Source organism: Panthera onca, chromosome A3 (assembly GCF_046562875.1).
Source record: "Panthera onca isolate mPanOnc1 chromosome A3, mPanOnc1 haplotype 2, whole genome shotgun sequence".
In the NCBI taxonomy this organism is placed as follows: domain Eukaryota; kingdom Metazoa; phylum Chordata; class Mammalia; order Carnivora; family Felidae; genus Panthera; species Panthera onca.
The window spans coordinates 119,783,336-119,806,161 of record NC_138341.1 but is presented as its reverse complement, the minus strand read 5'-3'; positions in this window follow the sequence as shown (position 1 = coordinate 119,806,161).

Here is a 22,826-nt window from a genome sequence, read left to right as displayed (position 1 = left end):
CCTTGAACCAAGGATCACAGGAACCACTCTGGTCCCTTTCCTTTCTCAAGCATAGTGGCTTAATTTTTCCTTTGAGTCTGTGAACTACCTTTATAATTAGGCTCTCCTCTCACTTCCTTCCCCTTAATCAAGGCGCTGTTGTTATTTTTTGGAGTCAAGGAATCCCAATTCATTCGTGTGCACCACCAGTTACTGATGGTGGAGGTGACCAGTTTTCTAGGATGGAGGGGTCCTTTAATTTGGCTCTCATCCAGTCTGGAAGCCCTTAAAACGCCAGTTGTATGTGGCACAGCTGGGCCAGGATGGACGCCGGTCCAGACTTACTGGACCTACTGGTCTACCCTGGTATCATCTCTAGGTGGCATTCCCGGCAAACAGTTCTTCGCAAAAAATGAGCCTGCCTGACCAAGGGACTTGGCGGTGGGGAATGAGAAGGGGCAAGCAAAAAGAAAAGCCATACTATATTTCAGGTATTACGATGGGTCCTCCTCCAGTATCCCCTGAAAATCCTGAGCCTCTTGTGACTGAGGTCTAGAAGTGATCGGCTAATGTATCATCCAAGCGAGGATACCTTTAAGAATGAAAAGGGGTGCTCCTGTGATTACACCAGGATGCTAGACATAAAGGGGAAAGTCCCAGGTAAATTGAGGCACACAGTCATCCCGCTTATGAAGCTTAGTTAGGTTTCTCGTGTGAGGTCACACAACTAACCAGTGCTGGGCTGTAATCTGAGTCCAGGTGGTTTCAGCCCTAAGAAGAGAACATTTCTTGGGACTTCTAAGAATCCCATGTGTTGTGGGCTGAGTTGTGTCTTCCTAAAATTCATATGTTGGAGCCCTAACCACCAATACCTTAGAATTTAACCGTATTTGGAGGGAAGGGTTAAAGAAGGGATGAAGTTAAAATGACACCTTTAGTGTGGGCCCTAATCCAGCCTGGCTGGTGTCCTTATAAGAGGAGGAAAGTTGGACACTTAGAGACACCAGGGGCTCACGCACACGGAAGGAGGGCCACGTGAGGGCACAGAGAGAAGGTGGCCATCCGCAGGCCAGGGAGACAGGCCTCAGGAGAAACCAAACCTGCTGCCCACACCTCGATCTTGGACTTCCATCCTTCAGAACAGTAAGAAATTCGTTTCTGTCGTTCAAGCCACTCTGTCTGCAGTACTGTGTTACGGTGGCCTGAGCAAAGTGATACAGCCAGAGAATGCTGGAAACAAAGACAGATGCCGGTGACGACTCTAGGGTCTGAAGTCTCGACCCTTCGGTCCTGTCTGCACCCCTGTGGCGATCAGCAGAGGAGCCCGTGTTGGCACAAACAGCCCTGCGTGTTTGTATCCTTGGACGGCAATGAAGGAGGATTGCGGGCCCTACAGGAGTCTGTCTCAGGGGCCGGAAACACCCAAAGGGACGGGTAAGTGGTGGCCGTCCTGAAAAGGACAGAGAAGGAGGTTGGGTCCACAGGTGGAAAGAAGTACTCAAGGAGCCGCTTAGCCCGGAGCACTGCCCCCCCCACCCCCGCCCCCAACCCGCCCCCAACCCGCTCCCAACCCGCTCCCAGTAGACTTAAAAGTCAGAAGGTCTGTGCTCCACCCCCCGCCCCTCACCAGACACCGGGGAGATTCAATTACATTTAGAGACACAATGTCTGCCTCCCCTGGATTAATTTCCGGATCCTGACAAAGCTTGTCCTTATCTCTTTTTTCTTGCTGAGAGCAAGAACCCCATAAAATTGTCTCTATCAGGGACCAAGAAATGAGTCAGGGCAAGGCGCGCATGAGGATCCGGGCCCCGTGTGTTCCTCTGGGCTCGAAACTTACTGGTGTCCTCATCTAGATGGGGCGGGGGGGGGGGGGGGGGGGAGCCCGTGCACCGAAATTTGCTGTAGAGCCCGCACATCCCCTTTCTGTCTAAAAGGATCCATCCCATCAGGGCCGTGGGCAGGAGACGGATGTGCTGTGGGCATGAATTACGTAGCAGTAGGAGCGCAGCCCCCAGTGTGCCGGGCTCTGGGCCATTCTGCCCTCACGGGGCTTTAAGACAGCAGGAGTAGCAAGGATGCCCGGGGCCAGCGTGTAGAGAGTGCTTTCAGGGTGCTAACCCCTTCACACACACCGTCTTATTTTATCCTCACGACAGCCTCCGGAGATACGGCCACCTGTCTGCCCATAAAGCAGACATCATTTTAATCCCCATTGTGCAGACTGGTAAACGGTGGTTTCGAGAAATCACACAGTTGGCCACAGTTGTGTAGCTGGTAAGGAGGAAACCAAAAATCTCTCTGATGTCGGCACCAACCTGTTAACAACGGTCTTCCAAATCAGAGTGTGCGTTCCTCCGTGGGGTATCGAGCAATCACCCAGATGTGGACCAATGCCATGTGTGCCCCCAGTTCGCAGGCATGATCTCATGTAATCCACAAGCAACCCTGTGACACGTATTTTTATCATCGTCGCCACTTTACAGAAGGGAAACAATGGAAACTTGCCGAGTTTACCCAGCAAAGAAGGGAAACAGTTAGAATTTGCCCCCAGAGAATCCTGGGCCCAGAACTCAGGTGCCAAGCACTACGCTCTCCTCCTCTTCCCGAGGGTGACTGGGATGTTTTGCAGGCTGAGCAGTGAGTTTCGAGGAAGAGGTTGAGAGATAAGATGGGATGTGACCAGAGCTACAAACTGTAACATGTACCCTGGGGCGTTGCTTCCGGGCCTGGGATACCCCAACCCCAGCGTAAGAAGCACGCCTCTCCTACCCAGCTCAAATCCCCAAAGCGAGCCGGACGGTGTTGGATTTCTCGGATGTCGTACTGTTTAATGTTCTTTCAAAGTGTGTTAGACCCCGTAGCCCACGATTACTCCCAGGTGCAAAATTGTATGCACAAACAGTTGCAGCAGTAATTTACCGACTGTGAGCTCAATCAGCCAATTGTGAGCACAATTAGCTGCTCCCTCCTCATTTGGAAGGAGCCGGGGGGGGGGGGGGGGGGGGATGATTGCCTCTGCAATTAGCCAGTTGTGGGCAGCTCGGTTTGCTTGTGCAATTTTGCACCCTCAAACGTGGAATGTGCAAAAGTGGTGGGTGCCTGGGAACTCTATCCCCTGGGCTCCGAACACCCCACCTGATGTCCACCCACAGACCTCCGTAAGTGGCCACGAAGGCGTGGCGCGGAGGTTGCAGCCTCAGAAAGAAAGAACCCGCTCCAGCCTCCTGGAATGCTACACTCGCTGAAAAACGACCCTTTCCATATTTGGGTAGGGGAGGGAGGGAGAGAGATGAGACGCTAACTTGGGTTGGCATAGGGAAAGGTGAGTTCAAGGTTGGGGAGACCTGAACATTGATCATTCGGGTCCAAGACAGACCCATCCAAAAACTTTCAGCTCATAATGGGGAACCTTTCCCCTCATCAGTATCACGGCTTTGAGGAGTTGGCCGAGACTAGAAACCAGGTCGGATGGGAGAATTGAAACGTCATTTACGTCACGGACACAGTCAACAATTTCTCTCTTCCCTCTTCCTGTATCCTGCTTCAAAAAAAACCAGGGGTGCCTGAGCGGCTCAGTCGGTTGAGCGTCTGACTGGCCCAGGTCATGATCTCACGGTTCACGGGTTCGAGCCCCACGTCGGGCTCTGTGCTGGCAGCTCAGAGCCTGGAGCCCGCTTCGGATTCTGTGTCTCCCTCTCTCTCTGCCCCTCCCCCAGCTCATGCTCTGTCTCTCAAAAATAAATAAATGCTAAAAAAAAAAAAAAAAGAGCAAACAAATCCTCCCACCAGAGTGGGGCAGACTCCTAGCCACCTGATCCCACGGAGGGAAACTCCGAGATCCAGAGACTTTTACTGTAACTGTTGACAAAATAAGCTGCAGTCTGATTGGATTTGTACCAGTTTCTCCTTAGCTATGAACTGACTGAAAAGAAAAGCTCACCCTATGTCAAGGGAGATTTCGCTGCACCGATAGGCCTTTCTACCCAGGAACAACACATTCTGTAGGTTTGTGAAGGAAAGGTAACTGATGGTTATCCCCAGCTGTCCTGTGAGCCTTCTATAAAGGCACCCGTTCACTCTTTCTAACTGCCCTGAACCTATCAGGACAGTGCAGCATTATTCGTATTTGGCAGAATGGGGAACGACCCAAAGGCCCATCAGCGGATGAACAGATAAACAAAATGTGGGATAGCCATTCCATAGAATAGTATTCAGCCATAAAAAGGAGTGAAATGCTGATCCATGGTAAGCCCTAGAAACATGACGTTGAGTGCAAGAAGCCAGACAGAAAAGGTTCCGTATTGTATGATTCCATTTACATAAAGTATTCAGAAGAGGCAAATCCATAGAGACAGAAAGTAGATTAGTGGTTGGCCCCTGGTGGGAGATAGGAATCAGGAGCGACTGCTAATAGATTTGGGAATCCTTCTTGCAGTGATGAAAGTGTTCTGGAATTAGGCGGTGGGATTAGGTCGCTGCATAACCTTTTGAATATACCGTATCCATGAAATTATATACTTTAAAGAATTGAATTTTATAGCACGTGAATTATATCTTGATTTAAAAAAAAAAAAAACTATGAAGAGTAGAGAAAAATTGTCCTTTGGGAGATTGGGTGTGGACTGAACCGATGTCAGGGCATCCTTACGTCGGCGTGCACAGGCCACTCAGAGAACCCCGCGAAACAACCATAGCAGGGAAGGAAGAGTCCAAAGGTTATTTCTGATGCAAGCCACAAGCCATTCATTTATTCGTCAGAAACAATTATTGAACACCTACTATATGCCAAACCATTTAATAAGCATTTGGAAGAAAGATCCCATGACTTTTGGATCTAGTGGTGAAGCCAAGGGAGAGGAATCGATCTCAAACAAGTAGGCCACTCCCCGGGTCCGTAGTTCCAAACTTCCATTCAAAATTTTGAGTCACACAAGACAGCATTTGCTTGGACTAGAATGGAAAGCAAGAGTTTACAAGGGAACTTGATGAAACCACTGTATTTTATCCAACATTAAACCAACACAGTCAAGGGTACTTACTGGTCAGTTCTTGGGGTGCCTGAGTGGCTCAGTCAGTTAAGGGTCTACCTCGTGGTTGCCGCTCAGGTCATGGTCTCACAGTTCGTGAGTGCGAGCCCTGCATCTGGCTCTATGCTAACAGCGTGCAGCCTGCTTGGGATTCTCGCTCTCCCGCTCTCTCTGCCCCTCCCCTGCTCACAGTGTCTCTGTCTCTCTCTATAGCAAATAAACTTAAAAAATTTTTTTTTAAAGAGTATTGTTTGGTCCTTAATATTTCTCCTATTTAGCACACTAAACTTTTAGTCATCCTTCAACTAGATATTTAACATGATGTTGGTTTTAAGCCGAGCAGGCATGCAGACAGACAGGTGGGCCAGCCAGGAGGCATGACTTAAGTATCAAGAGAGGCATTGGCACCCTAGTACTAATGGCCACCTGCTCCCATCTGAGTGGCAGCCCAAGGAGCCCTATATACAAAGAGCAACAGTCCTCGTGGAAAGCAAATATTGTGTTATTAATAATAGCAGGACAAGTCAATGCCTCAAGTTCCCCCACCACCCCATCACCGAGACACGCGTTTTCAAAGTGGTGTCTGTGATCGTGTTTCCTTCCATTTCTTCCCTTCACTTCTCACTCACCCTTGGATGTGGTATCTGCCCCATCCCTCCGCCAGTCTCCATCTGATTGCTTATGCCAGAAACACGTGGGTTCTGGTGAACAGCTCCCACCCCTTCCAGACAATTTGAAGCCGGGATCCATAATCCCGTATCTCTGATTTCTTCAGTTCCTCTCAAGCACATCTCTGCTCGTGTCACTCACATCCAGGCCACCAGCGTCTATCCTGGGTGTGCTCAGAGTGAAACTGACCTGCTCTCATCCACGCTGGCCCACATCATAGCTGATTCCAAGGAGTATAATTAAATCTGGTCTCATTGGCCCCTTGGCTAAAACTCTTCATTTGCTGCTCAGTGTTCTTAGAATAAAGATCTGAATCCTGTTTCAAGTGTGCATTGGACCAGAATGAAAAACAGGCATCTCTGAAATGTTACTACAATTCACTTTATTCCTCATCCCGCTGCTGCTGCTCAGACCAGGCTTTTTACAATATTGCACGTTTTGATCCGAATGTTGCGCGTTTGATACAAATTCCTATTCCGTGGTATCGAAGACTGTTGCAACGTTACTCACACATGACATCGGCCCCCGAACGATCCTCTCTCTGTTGTGTTATTCTCGTCATTGGTTAGGTTGGTTCAAGGATCATTTTAGCCTGTTGGAGGTAAAAATCTGTTGTAGCTAATGCACACTGTGGAATCCTTCACCACACGCCAGCCTGTCTGTAAGAGCTTCCCACTCTGCGTTGAATCCAAGGCTTAGGTTGTTTTCCTGCATCTGAAATATACCACGAGTCGATTCCGCTACTAACGCAGTTTAAGGCACGTCTATATAGCGCAAAGGCCGAACAGTCGTGAAGCAGTCAATCAAATTCCATTATCCTAATGCCTGGCAGCTGAGAAAGGATTTCGGAAGAGTCTGCACCCCTGTCATGGCAGAAAATCGAAGCTGGCCAAGGGAACTCAACTTCTCACCTGTGGGTGGAGAAAAGAAAGCAATCAGCGACGTCCAAAATGTCTCAGCGAAAAGAAGGGACAGGGGGTGGGGCACGAATTGAAACTACAGGTCTCCTTTGTCATAGACTCTTGCTCCCTACAGTCCATTCTATAAATATCAGCCCAGAGAATATTTTTAGATTTGACTAGATCATCCTTGCCTCAACTGAAAAGTCCCCATCTCACCATAAAAATGCAAAGCTGACCTGCGGTCTACAGGAGCCTGCAGATCTGGCACCTGCTTACCTTTCCGATCTCCTACTATCCTGTCTCACCCATGCCATAGACTCCATCACGAGGTCCCCATCCAGCCTCTTCAGTGGACCAGGGTGGTCCCAGCCTCATGGTCTTTGCTCTTGCCGTCCCCTCTGCCAGGAGCACTCTTCGCCAGCTTGTCACGGGCTCGCTGCTTCTCTCCATGCAAGGCTCCAACCCAATAGAACCTACCCAGAGCATCCCTCCCAACCACACATCTTCATTTCTCTCTCTCTCTCTCTCTCCTCAAGTACTCACATCCACATATTTTATATTCCCAGTAACCCTTGTCACCATCTCCAATTAACTTATTTACCCATTTATTTACTCATCTACTATGAATCGTCCTGTTGACAGATGTATCTACAGTAAATATGTACCTGGCACGTAGCACGAGCTTAACACCTATTCGTTGAACAAATAAATGGCTTTCTAAAATGTATAACAGTTTCAGAGATCTGAGGGAAAAGTTGATAAAGATAAGAAATATCACCCTGAACAGTCATAAAATTCCTAAATATGAGCCATAAAATAGAAACTGGGATGGGAAGGGGGGAAACAGGAAGGAAAGGGGAGGTGGTGTGGGCAATGTCTTCAGGAGACCCAATTAGGAACAGTGAGCAAAGTCAGACTGTGTGTTCTTTCCTTCAAAGATCTCTTTGCCTCCAGGGGCAGGTCAAAGTCAAGAATGGTAAACTTGCCTGGGGCGCCTGGGTGGCTCAGTCAGTTAGGTGTCCGACTTCGGCTCGGGTCATGATGTCTTGGTTCATGAGTTCGAGTCCTGCGTGGGGCTCTGTGCTGACAGCTCGGAGCCTGGAGCTTGCTTCGGATTCTCTGTCTCCCTGTCTCTCTGCCCGTCCCCTGCTCATGCCCTCTCTCTCTCTCTCTCTCTCTCTCTTTCTCAAAATAAATAAGACATTTAAAAATTAAAAAAAAAAAAAAGAATGATGAGCTTGGGGAAAGAAGTCTGTTATTTTAATCTGAAGAAGCAGAGCTGGAAGGTCAAATAATTTGATCCAAAAAAAAGTGATAGGAAAGAGGCAATCAGATTAAAACATATGTTTTCTGTTTTGAGATGTATTTCGGTCACCGACAAGACTGAACTGATTCTGCTCTTTGGTCGGCAGGAGTAGAGAGCCGGGGGCGGGGCAGGGGAGGGGAGGGGGGTAGAAATAAATAAACAAATGAAAGCCCCTTCGGAGGCTAGGGGCCCATACTCTTCCCCACCGTGTTTTCCAGGTTGGTTTTCTCTGGCTTCGTTTAGAGCCCTCAGAGGTGAATTTAGGTTGATATCGGAGCCTAAGGATGACAAGCCCAGAGCTGGCAGCCGCCTGAGGTTGCTTTGCTGGGAGAAGCCCCATCTCTGCCCACTTTTAAATAATGCTTGAAATAGCTCCTTTTTCAGACATAATTTCTCTTTTAATCACTTTCAGATTCTGCAGGGGAACCTTAAAAAGAGACGTCTTTAGTCTGACTTTGAAGTATGTTGTTTGCTTTTGGCCCACTGCAAATTAGCAGACATTTTAATTGTTGTTTGCTATTAAGATTGTGTTTGGCGGTCTGTGTGGTTGCTGGGCAGGGTGAGAACAAATGCTCTGTGCATAAAACTGGTCCTTACACCGGTTTGAGGAGCGGGTACCCCAGCAGCACTGTGGGTGCCATTGCAGCCTCCAGCTCAGTCTCAACCATACTTTGTCCTGGAAAACCCAAAACACATTTGGCCCTGAGCACTGTTTCCCTTGATTTTTAATCTTGCGAGCAATTTAAAGGAAATTTAATCCATATGTTTCTGATTCATTTAAATCACAAAAACATTGGGTTTTGAGAGTTATTTGATGTCCAAATGCCTTTTGAGACTTTTTAATAAACTTTCCAAGTCCTATTGCTTTAAAAACACATACTCACGTTTTGCCAAGGGTGAATGGATTCAGGCTCCAAAGGATTTGGATTGAATTTAAAATACCGAACTCGTAAATTATGACCACGTTAAGATAAAGCCCGTGTCTACACAAGACCCAAGCAGCCCAGTGGCAAGCCAAAATACTGGGGCGTCATCTAGATGTTGCATAATTTCCAATGCGTGGCAAGGCACCCACGAAACACCCCGGCTGGTGCACTCTCTTCCCCACCCGCCCACCCCTCCTTCAGACGTTTGCCTTTATGGAGTCCGGGATGTGGGCGACAGCTGTCAATCCTGGCACGCTAGGAGGAGGTGATTTTACAAGAGCCTCTCTGTCCGTGTGTGGATCAAAGCGTTCACGGGATGGGGTGACGGTAAGGAAAGAACTTGTTCCTCTTTTTCAAAGCAGGTTGTGTTGAGCAAGTTGCGAGGTGTGGAGGGCTCAGAAAAGCCGCTGTCCAAATGGGTCGGGGGCACTCCTCGAGAGGGAGGAGGGGAAAGTAGAGGAGGGGGTTAAAGATATGTCTGATACACTCTTCCAGGTGGAAGGAATAGATGGCAAGGCAAAACCAGTGAGAATAAAGGTCTTTATCATCCTTCCTCCTCCTGGGGACTGCCATGTATGACATAAAGGCACCCACAGGTCCTCCATGAGATGACGGAATAATACTAAATGAACAACTAACTTCCATAGGCATTTAATAAGGGCCGGAGACTAATAATAATCAGAGTAATAATAACAATATTAACAACTTCTAACTTTTATAGAGAGCTTTCATGATCCCTATATAATTCAGTGATCGGAACGGAAATAATAGTAATAATCCCTCATCATCATCATCATAATATCAGGTTGTCACAGGACAGCCCGGATGACACATATTGTCTTAAGGATTGCCAGATATTTACATGGAATCCTGCCAACAGTTTAGGAGGCGAGTGGTGTTCTTTCTCTAAGGGAGACCATCTACCGAGTGGTCACTGAGAAGAGTCAGTGACGCCATACTGTGAACCAAGGCTGATCGACCAGTGGTCCTTCCCCAGGGATGATTTGCACCCAGAGGGTATTTGGTGATGTCTGCAGACACTTTGATTGTCACAGCCGGCGTGGGTCATTGCTGGGGTGCAGTGTCCCTGGCATCCAGGGGGTGATGGCCAGAGATGATGCTCAACGTCCTATGACGCACAAGACCGATCCCTACAACAAAGAATTAGCCAGCCCCCCCGCCCCCCGGTAAAACCCCGAGGTGGACCAAAGAACCGTGAAACCTTCTGGCACCAGGTTCTAGGCTCTTTGTCGCTGACTGCAAGAGGATTGGAATTGCAAACCGTCCCGACACCCGGAGCCCAGTCTATGACAGAGAGCAAAACTGTATGTGAGCGGTGGCTTCGAGCTCCACCACTCATCAGAGTCCCTGGGAACAACGGTTGGGACACATCGCCGGGCCTCCCTCCCGGAGATGCTGAGTCACGGGGCCCGGGAACTTGGGTTTCGAACCACTGCCGGTCCACCACCACACTTTCAGAATCACTGCCTCCGAACTCGGAGGCTGGTGTATGAAGGCACGAGGCCCTCCTGATACCGAACCCCGGGATCAGGGAGAACATGGGGTGCGGCCCTTGTGACACTTAAAGTACGAAGAAGCAGAGTGGAATCAGTGTCCTTTGCACCTCACTCTGCCTTGAAAGGGAGAGGAAACCAGCGGAACTTGTTTGCGACCAAGCCTTGCTCCCAGTTTCACCAGCAGAAGAGGCTGTGAGGCTCGTATGGGGAGGAGGGGAGCTAGTGATGAGAGAGAGAGAGAGAGAGAGAGAGAGAGAGAGGACAATCCAGTCTGACTCCACATTCAATGACACTTCAGTGCTGGAGAACTGTCCCCACACAAGCGGGGCCTCTCTTTAGCAATCAAAAATGCCCTTCTTGGGGCGCCTGGGTGGCTCAGTCAGTTGAGCGACCGACTTCAGCTCAGGTCACGATCTCACAGTCCCTGAGTTCAAGCCCCGAGTCGGGCTCTGTGCTGACGGCTCAGTCTGGAGCCTGTTTCAGATTCTGTGTCTCCCTCTCTCTCTGCCCCTCGCCCACTCATGCTCTGTCTCTCTCTCTGTCTCTCTCTCTCTCTCTCTCAAAAATAAATAAGCATTAAAAAAATTTTTTTTCAAAAATGCCCTTTTTGACCACGTGATCCTCTCACTGTCCCTAAACCAATCTTCAGCGGCTCCCCAGCTCTCTTTGCTTCAGAACATTTACTGCTATTGGGGAAAATACATATTTGAGGCTATTTCATTGTCTTTCCTCTGCCTTCCCCCACAGAATAGAAAACTCATAAACATCGGGACTTCAGATCTCCTAGTCATTGTGGTGTCTCCCACACGTAGAAGAATGCCTGACAACTGGTAGGCATTCTAGAAACATCTGCCAAGTGAATGAATGAAGCCCAACAAAAATTGAGGCAATCCTATGGATATTCCGGAACCTATTTTTTTTTTTGCAATAAAGTTCTTCCCTTCCCTCTTCCTTTCCCATTCTCCCTCTCTCTCCCTCCATCCCTCCCTTTCTCTCTCTCTCTCTCTCTCTCTGTCTCTCTCTCTGTCTCTGTCTCTGTCTCTGCTGCTTTTCTCAGTTTTTTCACCTCATTGTTCTCTTCTTCAACCCTTTTCTCCCCATAGGGTCTTCAACAGGCAAAGAAGGATGCGCTCCTCTGAGTGACTGGCAAACTATAAACCCTAAGTTCCCAGGATACTTAAGAGATCCGGGGCACCACCTTGGGCATTTCTCTGAAACTCCCCTTGTCTATTTCTGGGAAATACAACAAAATCACCCTGGAAAGAAAGAGAGCCTGTGCAACGAGCCAGGGCACCCAGAAGTGACAACAATCATATCAACAGCAGCAGCAGGAGTGACTGGCATTTATAGAGTCCTTACATCTCATCTGGTCCCTGCAACAACTCGTTGGGCTAAATATCATTATTTTGCTCACTACTTAGAGAAATTGAAGCTCAGAGAGGTTTTGAAATTCTCCCAAGGGTAAGTCACTGGTGTGTTGAAAAAATTGGGTTTTCAATTCTGGCATCTGATTCCAAGGTGTTCTTAGCCAAAACAGGAGATCAATAAATAGTTGGTGATTGATTGATTGATTGATTGATTGATTCAAGCAGATTTCCAGGTTGAGGGTTGTCGCCATCTGTCCTCATCTGTCATTGGGTTGTCATGTGAAATGAAGATTATTTATCTTTCTGGAGCCAGTCCTTGTCACTGATCTTTCAATAAAACTCTTGTCTAACCTGTCATATTAATGTTATTTTTGCCACTAAAAGTTTACGGAGTAACAAAGAAATGCTTCATTCTAATTACAAGCCCCAAAAAGAGGCTGTCTCCACAGGATGCTAGGCATTCCACAGCTTTCGGATGGCCAAATGAAATTTCCAGGGGAAGGAGAAAGACAACTAAAATCAGACATAGACCTACACTTCTTCATCCACGTACCTTCCCAAGGAACCATGAAGCAACGGGACGATTTGGGTTACAAGGTTAACGTTGCCCCTTGTCATTTGACCCAGATTAATCCCTCCGATCCCGAGACCTCGGTTACTGGATTATGGCGCGGAGACAGTTAAAGTTGGTCTCCAAGGAAAAGCAGGAACAAAACCTGCTGTGGTGTAGCTCTGGAGGCTCCCAATTTTGTCTTTGTTGGATACCTGGCCTGACATGATTTGCATGGAGAAGATACTCTTCTTTAAAATGTAAAGGCTCCTGGGAGGATCAGCCACCCAACCCTGCCTTGCCCCGTCCACTTCCTGGTCCGCTCCCTCCATCGGTCTTTCCCGGCCCCGTGACTCATGACTCGTCCCCCTCGGCCCGCTGGGTCTCACTGGTGTTGCCCACTCAACTGCGTCCTTCCTCGTCTCCTCAAGTCTTTCACACACCATTTTCTCCCTAGCCTCGCCAGCTAAGATCTTGTCAGCTCCAGTTTCTTTAACTTGTTTTATAAACATTACTCTATCGCTTGAATATGCTTAAATGTTATGCTTTCCCTATTCTTTTTTGTTTACCCACCACCGTTCTACCAGCTGCTGCCTCGATGACCTCATCCTCTCTTATTGTTTTCACATTCAGTGAGTTGCTGAGAATCCCAGGTCCCTATCTCCAGCACAGATCTCTGCGGCGAGCTGCAGACACCCTGTGAGCGCCAGCTGGTGTCCCAAACGCACCACAAATGTACCCTGGCCTCGCATTCTGCCCGACTCCCTCTTGCGCGGTCCCTCCCCCTTGGTGGTCTGAATCAGCTGAAGGAACCGATATTTACCTAGTCACTTGAGCCAAAAATCTGAGGATCACCCTGATTTTCCCCTTCACCCAATCTCAGCCTCCTGTTAGGTACCACACCCTGCCGATTTGTTCTCGACATCCCCAAGCTTCCTCCTCTTTTCCCCCTTTGTCGCCATGACTTTGGAGGACACGACCACCATCTCTCCCGTGGACCAGCGCAGTTGGTCCTGACCCGGGTCCTGTCCTTCCCCCTCGAATCCATCCTCAAAATGGTCACCGTGGCATTTTACCTGAAGTAAGTCTTTACCTTGATATTTGTTTGAAAGCGTCCAACTGCTTCTTATTTTTTCGACAAAACAGATTCCCAAGCTTCCCTCCCTGGGGTCCATCGCGCCATGGGCACATGTCTTCAAACTGTACAAGCTCTTGCTTATGGCCGCCCCTGTTTTCATGCGTCGACACTCCTGAACTTCCCACAGTTCCCTGGATGCTTCACAAGGTGCGTTACTCAGCATCCCTGTGTATGTTCATTTCTTTACCAGGAACACTCTTCTCTCCTTTTCCTCCAGATCTTTCATGTCCAGGTGTAAATCCCCTCTTTCTAGTGCCTTCCTACCAGTTAAATCGAATGACCCTTCTCTGATCTCCCATTACCATTCTATGCTTTGCTGAATCCTAACATCCAACACGTGGCATAATAATTTTTTCTCTAGATAGATAGATAGATAGACAGATAGAGATATAGCTCTCTTATTGTCAAAATTCAATGAGATTTGCAGAGCAAAGAATATGAATTTATTTTTAGATTTCCAGGCCTCGCATAATGGCCTCATAGCCAAGAGCACGAATTTTGCAACCGGGAAAACCAGGACGTGGATTTGGGTCCTGCGACTAACTAGCCACGTCAAAGGGGTTTTGCACCTCTCGGCTTCAGATTCCTCATATGTAGAGTGGAGTCATGGATGGAACTGAGCTCACCGTGTTACTAGAAGGGTTCAATGAGAAATACAGGCAGTATAATTCGCACAGTCCCTGGAACATGGTGGACATCAAATATTCAATAAATGGTTCTTCTTCTTAAAATTGTCGTCCATGTTTTGGTTTTTTTTTTTTGGTTTTTTTTGGGTTTTTTTTTGTTTTTATTTTTGGGACAGAGAGAGACAGAACATGAACGGGGGAGGGGCAGAGAGAGAGGGAGACACAGAATCAGAAACAGGCTCCAGGCTCCGAGCCATCAGCCCAGAGCCTGACGCGGGGCTCGAACTCACAGACCGCGAGATCGTGACCTGGCTGAAGTCGGACGCTTAACCGACTGCGCCACCCAGGCGCCCCTGTCATCCATATTTTGAACCAAGCTTCAGATGAATCTGTTTAAAGAAGTGGTGTCTTCCAGGAATGACAAGGGTCTTGCTATTTTTGTGCACTCGCCAGGACCTCGGTCACGGTCTAGTGAGCCACCGTGAGTCTGTACGCACATCGAGTCTCTGGGCCTCCTCGGAAAAACGGCACGAAAGAGTTACGCCCATTCAGGTCCCTGACTCAGTGTGCCCTTCCCAAGGCAGCCTCTCCGGGTCCCACAACTAAAATCGCAACCCCTGACACTTGCTCTCCCCCCTCACCTCTCTTTCCTCCATTGCACCGCACCTGAAATCATTTTCTATTTTAAGTTGCTGGCTTGTTAGCATCTGCCTACCCAGCTAGAATGTCATAAAAGCAATGGCTTTGCCCCGTTTGCTGATGTTCCAGAAAATCCACACCTAAACAGTGCCTGGTACACAACAGGCACTCAGTTAATATTTCTTGAGCGAATGAATATATCAAAGTCCATCAAATTTGGGGGGACTTCAGGATTTCACTATCTTTAAAAGGTAATGGAGACCCCGATATCTCTGTGGGTTATATCTATCAATACTTACCATACGAAAAAGTACAACTGAGGAAAAATTAAAATACAAGCGACGTCCCAAAGAGACTTAGTAATTTGAGAGAGAGGACCTCGCTGAAGAAGTTGACGTACTGGTTCCTACTGAGGCACCAGAACTGAAATAAGCAGGAAAAACAAGTTTAGGAGGAAAGAAACATTCTCTCTCCAAGAGATGCCATTGAAGCGGGAGTCAGGTTTTTTAGGGGAAATTGTTTCAGAACTTAAAAATGGAATCAAAGATTTGAAAAAGTGAGGAGTCACTGCTGAGATTCGAATTAGTGTTCGGAAAGACAATTTAGAAGAGGCATGGGTGCAAACATAAACACAGGAGAATTACAATTTTTAAAGGAGGTTCACGGGGGAAACAAGACAACTTAGAGAACAGATACAAGAGTCTTAACGAGTAATTAGCAGGAGAACCGAAAGGAGAATGGGAAATAGGGAAAAAGTAACACAAAGTGCAGCACCTGCGGGTCTAGTCTTTGGATGGAAAAGGTTGGCTGAGCGGCAGGCGGGACTAATGAGAAAAGACAGACAGTCGGGGTATCTCCTGAAATCCCCCAGACTTCAAAGGTAAAGGGAGATCCTTACAAGTTTTCAGAAAGAAAACAAGATTTTCCAGCAATGTTTACCCCTAGCGTTCAGGCTAGTAGCTTGCGGGGAGCAAATGTTGAACATGTAACCCACCGAAGCCTTCGTTGGCAGACAACGGGGCTAAAGGACTCCAACAGATGAGATTTCATTTTGAAAAGCAGAAGGAGCACAGGGCTGCAGACCCATCAATTGCAGGAAAGTTTACTCGCTCTTAGAGGAAAGGCTGGAGCCTTTTCTAAAAGGGAGGGTGCCCCTGAGGTCACGGCTCCCCATCTGAAAATCATTGCTTGGTGAACCACAGCTACATATGGGAGCGTTTTCACTTGCGCATATCTTCATTCATCGATTGACTTAACTTGTGTTTATTGAGCAGCCACTACATGTGCCAGGATCTGAGGATGGATCTCTGAAAAAGACAGACGAGGTTCCTGCCTTTATGGGGTTTCTGTTCGGGTCGAGGAGACACGGAAGCAAGTGAAGACATTAGCAGACAAGATAATTAAAGACTGAAATCGATCTGATCCAGGAAACAGAGTGATATGGAGGAGAGGATGTAGGGCTATCAATACGGGACAGGGCAATCAGAGGAGGAGGTGACACGAACCGGAGCCCTGAGCCAACGAATGAAAGAGCACGGGTCAGAGGTGTCCAGGTGGAAGGGACAACAGAGGAAAAGGCTCAGAAATAAGGCGAGAACAAGAAGACTGCTGAGGGTAGGATAGTAAGGCGGCAAGAGGAAAGGAGATGCAGACAGAGAAGGACAGCAACAAGATGACATTGTCGGGGGAAACAAGGCAAGATCCAGCCTACCAGGGTCACCTGCTTGTGCACCTGGACCTTCATGGCTGGCGGAAGGGGTGTCTGCCCCCCAGCTGGCCCTGTCCTGAACCACCGGGGCCTGGGGTGCAAACCCCAGAAGAGGGGGCGGAGGCGTCTGTGGTGGCTGTCACAACGGGTGAAGCTGTCATCACGGAGCATTAGCATAAGAAAGGGAGGCCCCTTGTGTTTGGGCTTGTCACCCTGCCGTGACAGGGTGCACAAATGTGGGCAGGCACAGGGAATGGAGGCCGTCAGCATCTGCGCTGACAATGTTGGGTACCACTGCTGTCACTCTGCCGGGGCTGGCCCGCCCCCACTACCCACGCTGCCATTAGAAACAGCAGCTACTCGCCCACTGCTTTTATTCCCACACAATGTGTCAATAGTCCCTTGGCAGGTCTTTGCTGAGAGACATGGGCGGGGCGCACCTGCTCGCTGGGGCAGAAGAGTCTGGAGAACGCCACCTCCATTCCATACCAGATTTGGGGACCCCTCTGCCCGTGCCCCCAGGGCGCTCAGCCCTCTGTGCCCTGGACTCAGGCAGACACCCAGTACTTCTTGACCTCACGTCCCCTTCGTGGTTTACCAGCTGAGACTAAAACACGCGGGCAAATAAATACCACGTTAAACGGAGCCAAAGCCAACTCGAGATATGGGTTTGCTCCTAAAGAAAGCTTTTAAGTGGATCAGGAAATCAGGTTATGTATCCGTTTATGTCAAGACCTCTGGCCAACCTTTCCGTTAGGACCAAAAACGGGATGCTCTGATGCTCTATGAAGCTGGAAAAGCCTAGAACAGACTAGAGGTTGGTGGGGAGCCCAGTGTTCACCGAGACTTCTCTACAACCAACATGGCGGCGGCAGCGAATCCACCACTGGGCACATAGTACTGGCGATCGCTTCCCACGAGGTAGGAACTTGACCTTGCACTACCTCTTCAACGGTCCCAAAACCCTAAAAGGGGAAGCACAGGCGCCTGCCGCTAAAGGGCCTAAGGTCAAGGTCATGGTGAGTGAGCAGCAGAGCAGGGCTGTCCCTCAGGTTGTCTGTCTTGCTTCTCTTTCAATCTCAGGACAACCCAGTGGGTGGGGGGAGGCGGCTGCTGCCAGGACTCAACCTAGACCTTGCTCTTTTGCTTTCCTGGAAGCGTCTCGATTCTTCATTTTATACCAGCTGGGGTTCCCTGTGGCCAGCTCCTCATTCGGATCTTGTGATTCTGTTCGCTGTGTGCTTTTTCCAGATGTTCGACGATAGACCTCGGCTTTACAGTGAAGCAAGATACAAGTGCAGGCATGAATTGGAGCCCCAGCCCAAGACACCCCACCCCATCCGTTCTACAGACCATCCGTTTTCCTGAAGCTCACGCTCTGCTTGTTCCAAAGACAAGGGGAGGAGGGGACACACCGTTTCGTGCTGGCCAAATTCGCAGAGTGGCCGAGCCAGAAGGCCCGTTGGGACCACCCCATGCAACCCCCTCATTTTACAGCTCAGGAAACAGGACCCCAAGGTTAAGTAACTGCCCTGAGGTCACACAACCTATTAACGGCAGAGCCCAGATGGGAATTCCCGGACCCCGGACCGGGCCTGAAAGAGCAAGCAAAGTGGAAAAAATATATGCAGATGCCTACGTGCGCCTCTGGGATCTGGGGTCCGTGGTCTGGGGGGTGTTCGTGGAAATCACCCCTTGAGGCATTGCCTCAAGTTCGCTTCATGCCTGCTGTACCCGGCTGCAGTGCCCACTTACGGTGCCTAGCCCAATGCTGGCACTTATAGGGTTGTCCCTGAAGAGCTGCCGCTGGCAGGTATGGGGACCGGCTGAGGGGCAGAGTCCTGCAGGAAGCTTCTGGAGCGCCTATTCCTGAAAACTTTAGGGTTCGCTGCACAACTTCAATAGCCAGCAGCAACCAGGATCTATTGAGTAGTTACTGCCTAACATCTCTAGCGCATCATGAATGTCCCTAAAGCGGTGGCGGGGGGAGAGGTTTGGGGAGGATATCTAAGCAAACAAACGTGTAAAGTGTGACTTTGATGAATACGGGCTCGTGTTTCTTTCTTCTTGGTAATTATAAGACTTCTCAAAGCGTCAAACATACAGGGGCCCCCGGGGTGGCTCAGTCGGTTAAGCGCCTGACTCGATCTCAGCTCAGGTCATGGCCTCGCAGTTTGTGAGACTGAGCCCCACGTTGGGTTCCGCACTGAGCCTGCTTAGGATTCTCTTCTGTGTGCGCCAGGGCTCCTACACATCACTTACTCAGCTTGGGATGAGCCGGCAGCCAGTTGGGATTTTTTTTTTTTTCTGCTGGAGTCCTCAGTTGGTGACCACAGCCGGGAGGACCAGAGAATTCTGGGGAAAACAGAGGTGGCTCAGGGTACTTGACCACGGCCGTGGGATTCTAAGACAGGAGAATCCACACACCATGTCCACAGCACTCAAGCTTACCAAGAATGAGCCTCCCACGAGAAAGAAAACAACAGGGCGGAACTCGCCGGAAGGGGGCCGCTTCCCCCCAAACTTACTCTCCCCCTTTGCACTCCCTGGGTGAATGGCTGGATTCTGTTGCTATGAAGGTACAGTTGAAGGCAAAACTGCAGCCTCCGGCTGAGGTCACTGCATCAGTCTGGAACCGTAAGAGTTAAATGCCACAAGCCACGCGTCTTCAAGCTAATGCGCATTGAACTACACTGATCACACTTTACAAATCTGCACAGTTCCCTGGCGCTTCTCCCGGCGGGAGCCTACTCAGTATGAGACACCAGGAAGTAAACCCCCATGCTGACCCTCGCTCTCCCTTCAGCAAAATTAGGACTTAGTTAGGAAAGGTCTCCTGCTAAACACCAACATTGCTGTAATTTGAGCCCCCTCTCGCTTCCCGTTCCCTGAAACACAGAGCCCTTGTCCCTCTAAGGTAGAGTTTGCCGGGGGATTCAAGACCTCAAGCACAACCCAAATGGACAGCAATCATGGTGTCCACAGAGAGAAGCAGCTTGGGCAAAAAACAAGGGTGGGGAGCCGATAACAAACCCAGCCTCGCGTCGCAGCTTCTCACGGACTTGTTTTCTTTCTCTCACCGTGCTGGAAGGTCTAGAGGGCAAGGACTGTCTTGTTCATTGCCGGATTCCCACTGTGCCTGCATAGTGGCTCGCACACAGCAGGCACTCAATAAATATTTGTTTAATGATGGAGCTGAGCTCCAAATGAAGCCAATTCATGCAGAAAGCTCTGTTTCGCCCAGTGGTGAAGCAGCGGTAGGAAGGAGAGTGGAATGAGGGTAGAGCACACGTCCACTTCAGCGACTCCTACTAATTGGAGTTACCTGGATACATTGCTTATGTAGTGAAAGGAGATTTCAAAAGATCGTACCTGGTTGTTCAGAGTACACAGCTATGCTAACAAGCCAAATGCTCGGGTCCTCGTTTCTGTTCACCACAGGACTTATTCTTAGATCGGATCCTGCTTCCCCCATCCCAGTTCAGCGACAGACACTGAGACTCTTTTCCAGAAGGCTCTGTTCGGTCCAGTCCTCATCTAATTCAGGTACAAAAACCATCCATTCTTCAACATTGGTTCTTACTGTTGAATGGCGTCTGGAAATAGACTCGCTACCATGAAAGTATGGTGGGGAGCTACTTCTGTGAGCCGCACATTCTCCCTTTGCTTCTCCAAATCCATGATTTGCCCTTCTCCACCCTTCTCTGTACTCCGGACGCTGGTCTCTGGGGACTACACCATTGGGCTCTCTTACTCCCTGGCTTCCAGTGGAAATGGGTCAATGGAAGGCACAGCAGATGACTGGAGAGTGATAGGAAAGCGAGATTATGATATTTATTCCCCCAGATCCCTCTCTGCTGGGCCACTGTGTAGCCATGGCTGTGTCCCTTTACCAAAAACCACAGCCACCCTCCTACAGTTACAGCGCCCTAATTTCCACTAGCAGCCCATTCCCCTTGTCTCTTCAGCCTCGGGGTTACAATGCTTCCATCTACTACTGTTTTCCACTTGTCCATCATTTTTGGTCGTCTTGACCCTAATCACATTCCTACCTATAGTTCCTTAACACTCTCCCCAACTGTCTCCCACCCTAGCATGCCATCTGTTTCCTCTGAGGACCCGGACTAGACACAGTGGAGCCACAGAGTTGTAGCCTTTATTTTTCATTCCATCCTACTCACACAGCCCACATTACCCCAGATTCTTTTGAGTTCTACCGATTCTCTACTGGGAGTAGAACCTTACCTTATATGCCAACTCTGTTCCCTTCATCCACCAAATTGCGGTGGATAGATTCCAGCGTAGCATCTCATCATGTAAGGTCCCAAGAGCTGATGTCTTCGGACCATGATGCCGTGCTTGGCTGGACTAAACCATTATCCAATTCCGATGCCGCTCATGCTCTACTTCTCCCACAAGCTGGAGTCCTTTGGTACTGACATCTTTACATTACGGATCTCACTGTCCATGAACATAAATAGATCGCTTTCTATGGTTTTCTTTTATAACCTTTGGTAAAGTGCTACCATTTTTCCCTAACGTACAGCACATCGTATTCCTAAGTCATTTGTAGCCCCCATTTGCTGTTAAAAATAACACGCATTTTATATTATATTTTCTAATTGTTTATGACCTATAGAAACATTGATTTCATATTCAGCAGCACTATTCGTCTCTCTTAGCAGTAGTAATGGTCATAAGCAGATTATCTCAGAGCTTCTACAACAGAATAAGATGATAGAATGTAAATCACCACACCTAAGTCTGTAAGTCAGCTGTGCAAGGATAGGACCAGAAAACACGGCTGCGACAAAAAGAGGAACTGAAGTTGATGGTAAGCTCTAGGAGACGCTCATGTAATGAGGAAGATGAGCAAGAGATTCAACCTTTCTTCTGCAGTGTCTACAGCTCCACGGTGGTTTACTCCTTTGATACGAGTGTCCCGTGCTGGCCAGAGGACTCTGGAGCATTCTCTGACAGACATTTCAAAATAGGCTTTGCTAACACCCAGCATCACTTTGGGGTAGATGAAGCAGCTGGAAGCCATGAAGGAACGGCTGCTGTTTTTCCAGGGGGTTCATAAGACATAGGACCTTTTGGTAGCCTTATTGAAATAATTAGCACCATCAAGCAGGAGAGGAATTAGATACGGTTATAGGATTCCAAAGGGTCAATAAGAATACTTAACAGGGAAATTGGGTTTGTTTAATATAATGAAAGCCTCTCAGATAAGCGAAGTGCTTTGTAATGAACTAAACCCCCTTACAAGGTGCTGAGTTCTTCCTCATTTGCTATGCATTCGAAGATGGATTGCCAATTACCCAAGATGTTATGGGTGAAAAGGTGCACCCAGAAGAGAGCTCTAAGAATGTCTGTTCAGGGGGTGCCTGGGTGGCTCGGTCAGTTAAGCGTCCAACTTCCGCTCGGGTCATGATTTCGCGGTTTGTGGGTTCGAGCCCCGCGTCAGGCTGGGTGCTGACAGCTCGGAGCCTGGAGCCTGCTTCCGATTCTGTGTCTCCCTCTCTCTCTGCCCCTCCCCTGCTCATATACTCTCTCTCACTCTCTCTCTCTCTCTCTCCCCGCCTCTCTCTTTCTCAAAAATAAACATTAAAAAAAATTTTTTTAAATAAAAAAGAATGTTCAGGCTCCTTCAAATTCCAAAATTATGTCAACTCACAAATAAAGAGTTACTGCCCTGCATCTACACATCACCTGGTACACACAGACCAAGTATCCTAATTAGCATGGATTCAGTGTTGTGTCCCAAGAGTGGCTTATATGATGTTAAATAGATTTAGTAGCAAAAATAAATAAATTAAATAAATAAAATAAAATAAAATAAAATAAAATAAAATAAAATAAAACTATTGCATTTAATTTAAAGACATAATTTGTCTGTTAGGTGGTCACATTGGAAGTTTTATTCCAAACCATTTTCTAGAGCAAAGGTTAAAGACTTTCAGTCTGAGGGACATATTCAGTCCCCAGAAATTCTGGTTGGGCTTCATAGTTCATAGGGTTGTGTAGTGTGGCACACACTTAAAAATGTCCTTTTAAAAAAATACGTATGTATTATTTTCAATATATATACATATTTTTCCCGAAGGGGAATATGTACACACACACACACACACACACACACACACACACAATGTGCATATGCATTTCTAAGAAGCCCTGCAGCCAGAACTACTTTCGCTCTGCCTGCAGGGAGACTGGAAGGGAAGGAAAGGGAAGGCTTCATTTTCCCTTCATCCGTCAGTACCTGTCTTAACTTTGAGAACACCTGCGCAGGCAGGACCCTTGGTAACCACCTGGAGGAGGTTTCCCTAGACGCTTGGCCCCACCCAGTGAGGGCTTGAATTCCTGAACGCTTTAAGAGATGACATACTTTTTAGATGATAATGAGTATTGTACGCCTCGTTTTTTTTTAAATATAAGAGATTTGGGGAAGGAAAATCTCTTAGAA